The following is a 5,787-nucleotide window of genomic DNA, read 5'->3' on the forward strand; positions in this document are numbered from 1 at the left end:
ACCCAGCAGAGGGGGACACTGAGGGATGTGGGGACCCAGCAGAGAGGGGCACTGAGGGGGATGTTGCTGAATGACAGGCTATGTTTTTAAGCTATGTGGTAAGGATGCAGATATATGTTATTACAAAAACTCAGACCAGGTGTAGTGGTGTAGACCTTTGGTCCCAGCACTTACGGGGCAGAGACAGGCAGATCTCTGTGATCTACAGCCTGGTCTATACAGTGGGTTCCAGGACAGACAGACAGTCAAGGCTACATAGAGAGATCTTGTCTCAAAAAGCAAAAATAAAACAAACAAACAAACAAAACCAACGACAGGGGCTGGGGCTGTAGTTCAGTTGGTGGAGGGCTTGCCTAACATACACAGAATCCGGGGCTCATCCCCAAGGATGCATAAACTGGGCATGCTGGTGCACCAGGCAGATGGAGGCAGGAGATGAGAAGACTTGTATCTTTAGTTGTATATTGAGTTCTAGGCCAGCCTGGGCACTATGAGACTTGGTCTCACCTGGCCCACAATCCGCCAATGTGCCTATCCTAAGAAATATGTTCCCATGGGGCTAGAGAGATGAGGACTCGGGTTTGGTTCCTAGCACCAACATCAGGGTGGCTGAAAACCTCCTGCAACTCCAGTTCTAGGAGACAGTGCCCTCTGGCCTCCGTGGGCACCTGCATGCACGTACTGTGCATAAAATCCATGCAGGCACACACGCATAAATAAAAATATTAAGTGAACCTTATAAAGAAATGTGTTCTGTTTGTGTGTACGTGCATGTGTGCGGAGGTCAGAGGTCAGTGTCCCCCTCTACTGCTGTCCACCTTATTGTTTTTCAGACAGGGTCTCTCACTGCAGCTGAAGCACATAGATTCATATAGTCTGGCCAGACCGCTCTACCTGGCTTTCAGCATGTGCGGGCTTTTCCCAACAGAGCCATCTCCCTGTCTCAGGTAATATATTCTTTTTTAAAAAAAAAATATTTATTTATTTATTTATTTATTATGCATACAATATTTTGTCTGTGTGCACGCCTGCAGGCCAGAAGAGGGCACCAGACCCCATTACAGATGGTTGTGAGCCACCATGTGGTTGCCGGGAATTGAACTCAGGACCTTTGGAAGAACAGGCAATGCTCTTAACCACTGAGCCATCTCTCCAACCCCCTCAGGTAATATATTCTATCTGTAAAACATGTCAACTTCAATAAGATGGGTTTTGTGTCATTGCCTGTCATCCTAACTACTCCCTGGGAGGCTGAGGCCGGAGGACCCAAAGTTCAAGGCTAGCCCGGCCAACCCAGTGAGATTTTTGCTCCAGTAAATAAATAAACAGAAGGCTGGGGTGTGGTCTACAGTGACCGCTTAGTGTATGAGAAGAGTGAAGCTCAACCAGATGTGTAACGCGAATTCTACCTGGTCTTAATAATAAAAACCAGAGTCAGATATCCGGGGTGAAATTTGGGAGGTCAGAGAAGCAGCGCAGCAGCCACGTGAGTGTTCTCACCTCTACAAAGGGGCGAGCCAGTCTCTACGAATCCAGACTGCTCCAGATTGCTGTCTCAGACTACAGCTCAGCTCCTGTCTCTTCCCACTTTATAGTCCTCTCCCCTCACCCCACCCCACCCCACGTCTCCACCTCCCTGGTGCTGAGATTAAAGGTTTGTGACTCCCAAATCCTGGGACTAAAGGTGTGCACCACCACTGCCTGGCCTCTAGTGGCTTAGCTCTGCACTCTGATCTTCAGGCAAGCTTTATTTGTAAAAACACAAACAAAATGAGGCTACATAAATGTGGGCGTGGACATCTGTAACCCCAGTCTCCCCTGGAAGACCGCAATGGTAACTACTATCTCGGCCACACCAACGCAGGCTGGTTTGCTACCTGGAGACCCTATACAAATCTTCTATTTATTCTTCACTGAACACCTGTTCAGCGCAATCTTGTTTGTTTGTTTGTTTGTTTGTTTGAAGACAAGATCTTTCAAACCTTGTACTCCTGGCTGGCCTCCAAGGCTTGGCTCAGTCTCCTGGCAAATTTAAGTGCTGGCATTACAAGCACATGTCACCCTGCCCTAACCTCTATTCCAATTTTATAACACTTGTAGTTCATTTATTTAAAAAAAAAAAAAAGTTCCAACCAGCTGGGTTTGATGATTTGAAGACGAAGCCTTGGGTGAGAGTTTGGGACAGAAAATGACCAATGTGACAGCGAAAAAGAACCGGTGGAGAGCGTGTAAGAAGGGGTGGGGATGTCTGGATAGAGAGAGATTTGAGGGCACTGTGGAGGTTCTGGAAGGAGTCCTTTGTGGGGAAAGCCTGTCCTAGGCTGAGGTGGGTGACCTCCTGCGGAAGGATCGCGATGAGGCTGTTTAATTCGGCAAGTGGCCACTGCACACACTTCTGGACCCCAGATTTCCAGTCTGTGTGACCTTGAGTGAGTTTCACTTTCCTCTCTGGAAGAGAGTCGCCCTCCCCCGGGGACTGATATAAAACTTAGCTCCGGAGAGGGTTCGAGTCCCTCCCTGACGGTCCATCCTGACACCAACTGGAGTCCCACCTCTTTCGGGCAAGGCTTCCGTTTCCCGGTCTGCAAGGAGCAGCGGTTGGACTTACCCGGCGGTACCAGGTTCGAGTCCAGCCAACCCCTCCAACAGGTGCCTTCTGCGCACTTTCGTCACTAGACCCTCACAGGTTCCGGACTGAGTCACCGTTTTGCCCGCTTTGGACACGTGGTCCGCGCGCCTTACTGGCCTGCCCCTCCCTCCCGAGCAAGCCAATCCGCCCCGCGCCTCTGCTGCGGCCTGCGAGGGGCGGGACGGCTAAGGCGAGTCAGTTTCTGGGATCTTATTGGTCCGCAGAAACACGATGGGGCGGGAAGATAGAGTATTGGACCAATGGAGAACCGATAAGGGCGTGAGTGGCGGTGAGGGCTGATTCTAACAAGGAATGCGGGTGGAGCGCGCTAGGTGGCCCTGGCCAGGTCGCTGCGCTTTATGCCCTCGCCCAGGCTGCTGGAAGATCGGAGTTCCTAACAGGCTTTCCTATTACATGCTAAAGTGGTAGCACCCGCATGTAATCCCAGCTCTGGAGAGGCTGAGGCAGGAGGATGCCAGTTCAAGATCATTTTTGGGCTACATAGTGAGAGCCTGTCACACACACACACACACACACACACACAAAGTGCAAAGGCAGACAGACAGACACACACACTACAGAATTAATAACGGGTGATACAGAATAAATAGATGAAAAAATTAAATAAATACAACGTAGGGACACGCGGGCAGTATTTGCTTATTCTGACCCCTGACTTATCCCCGGCTCACTCCACGGCACGAACCTCAGGATTCCGTAGACGACCTCCTCACAGAAGCCATCCATTTCTGTTTCCTGAGTCATTTGGGCCTCAGTTTCCCCTAAATTGATTCTGGGCCTCGAGCAAAGAGGAAGCTCTGGGGTGATGTGAGCCTGGGGGTGAAGCACTTGACCCACACCTGGAGGTGCAGGCACCCCTCTCAGAGCCCAGACCCTTCTTTCAACAGCCCGCAAACCCCTCCACAAGTCTCCTGACGGCTCTCAACCTTAATTGCTGAGGTTGACTCTGCGCCTGGACTGGCTTCGCTAAAGAGGCTTTTGTCCCCTTAATTGGCTATCTCCGGGAGCTTTTCTCTGTCTTTCCACCCACGCCATCCGTTTTGTATCCCAGGTCCAACTATGTGATACTCCGGGAGCCCGCTCCCTCCCTGCCTGCACTTTGCCTTTCTATAATAGCCCCTCAACCAGCAAGCCAGTGTCCAGACTCTACCCATCTGTCTGGTGAGATAGGGGAAGGGTGGGATGGTTTGAAAGAAAATGGCCCCCATAAGGAGTGGCATTACCCTTTCTGAGGAGTAGATGGGGGATTGAGGGGGGAGGGGGTTGGGGAAACTGTGGTTGGTATGTAAAATGAAAAAAAAACTGGCCCAAATAAATGTGTCACAGAACATGGCTGTAATTTCAACACTTAGACACCGAGGCAGGAGGTCTATTTGGAATATAACACCAGCCTAGGCTACTCACCACCATCCTGTCTCAATCAGAACAATGAAGTAAACTACAAGGAAGGAAAACACTGTGTGGATGCATCACGAAAAGAAGACAGAGGGGAAGTGATCACACAATAAAAACCAGATCCAGGCATCAGGCTGAACATCCAGCTGAAGAAATGTCCAGGCCCCACAGGTAGCCAGTGGATATGACCTTTAGGAGCTTGCGTTCAGAGACGTTTTTCTTTCCTTACTTTTTTATTTATTTATTTATTGTTGTTGTTTTGTTTTTAGAGACAGGGTTTCTCTGTAACTTTGGAGCCTGTCCTGGAGCTAGCTCTTGTAGACCAGGCTGGCCTCAAACTTACAGAGATCCAGCTGCCTCTGCCTCCGAAGAGCTGGGATTAAAGGCGTCCGCCACCACTGCCTGGCTCTTTCCTTACTGTTATTCAGTGGTGAGATTAGCTCCTTCCTGGTCTTCCTGCCTCTGTTTCCTAAGTGGTAAAATTGTGGGTGTGGGGTGTGGGGGCTGGAGAGATGGCTAAGCACTGGCTGCTCTCTGCAGAGGTACTGAGTTCAAGTCCCAGCAACCACATGATGACTCACAACCATTTATAATGGGATCTGGTGCCCTCTTCTGGCCTACAGGCATATATGCAGACAGAACGCTGTATACATAATAAGCAAATAAATCTTTTAAAAACTGTGGGTGTGGGCCACTATGCCCAACTAAGAGCCTTTTTTCCTTACCAACTGTCAATTCGCAGAGATTGTTGATGAGGTGATGGTAAGGTAGTTAGGGTAATGGTTGTGACAGTGGTAACGATTGTTGCATGAATTTGGGGGGGGGAGGATGTGGGAGAGATAAACACCTGTTCCCCCTTCCCAAATAAGGCTCCAAAGAAAGACTAAGTAAGAATTTCACAAAGACTCAATATGGTGAGTCAATCTACTTATAGAGCAGAGGGAGGGGTCCTTGCAGGACCTCGGGTGATCCCAAACAGCCTCCCTGTCACCACATCTCACCCAATGACGACTTCCCATGGCTGCATAAGTGAACTTGCCCTTCACTTACCTTCCACGGGTTTGCTCTGTCATCTCCTGAGACCACAGACCACGCGACAACATGAAGTTGTGGCAGAAACATATGACTGAAAAACACTGAAACGGGCTGGGCTGCTCTTCCAGACGTTTTGGTTACCTGCTCTAATTGTACTTTGGGGTCTGTTGGTTCCCTCTCCTCACAAGGCACAGCTCAGTCTACCATGTCCACTCTGCATCTGGCCATGCTCTCCCACATATCTGTAATAAACCTTTCCCCTCCACCATACCTAAGAGCAGTATTTCCTTTCCTTTCCCTTTTTATTTTCCTTTTCATTCAGTGGTGATGGTAGTGATGGTAGTGGTGGTAGTGATGGTAGTGGTGGTAGTGATGGTAGTGGTGGTGGTGGAGGAGGAAGATGACAGTGATGGTGATGATGATGGTGATGATGGTAGTGATGGTGGTGATGATGATACTGATAGAGTAATGATGGTAGTAATGATGATGATGAGTAGTGCTGATGGTGATGATGATGGTGATGGTGATGATAGTAATGGTGGTTGCTGTGGGACAATGGTCTGTATCCTGTCAATTATATTTTAAATAAACACTGATTGGCCAGTATCCAGGCAGGAAGTATAGGCAGTGCAATAAGAAGAAGAGAATTCTTGCCGGGCGATGGTGGCACATGCCTTTAATCCCAGCACTCGGGAGGCAGAGGCAGG

General features: G+C 49.3%; 1 protein-coding gene across 1 annotated transcript in view; it reads right to left on the minus strand.

The window, feature by feature from the left end:
• The window catches only part of LOC102000688 (isochorismatase domain-containing protein 2A), a 9,726-nt gene extending 6,953 nt beyond the window's left edge, over positions 1–2,773 (minus strand). The window contains exon 1 of the mRNA XM_005369321.2: positions 2,609–2,773. The gene's annotated coding sequence lies outside the window, so the exon portion shown is untranslated. The remainder of the gene's footprint in view (positions 1–2,608) is intronic.
• Positions 2,774–5,787: the final 3,014 nt, after the last annotated feature.

Source organism: Microtus ochrogaster, unplaced genomic scaffold (assembly GCF_000317375.1).
Source record: "Microtus ochrogaster isolate Prairie Vole_2 unplaced genomic scaffold, MicOch1.0 UNK47, whole genome shotgun sequence".
NCBI classification, from domain to species: Eukaryota; Metazoa; Chordata; class Mammalia; order Rodentia; family Cricetidae; genus Microtus; species Microtus ochrogaster.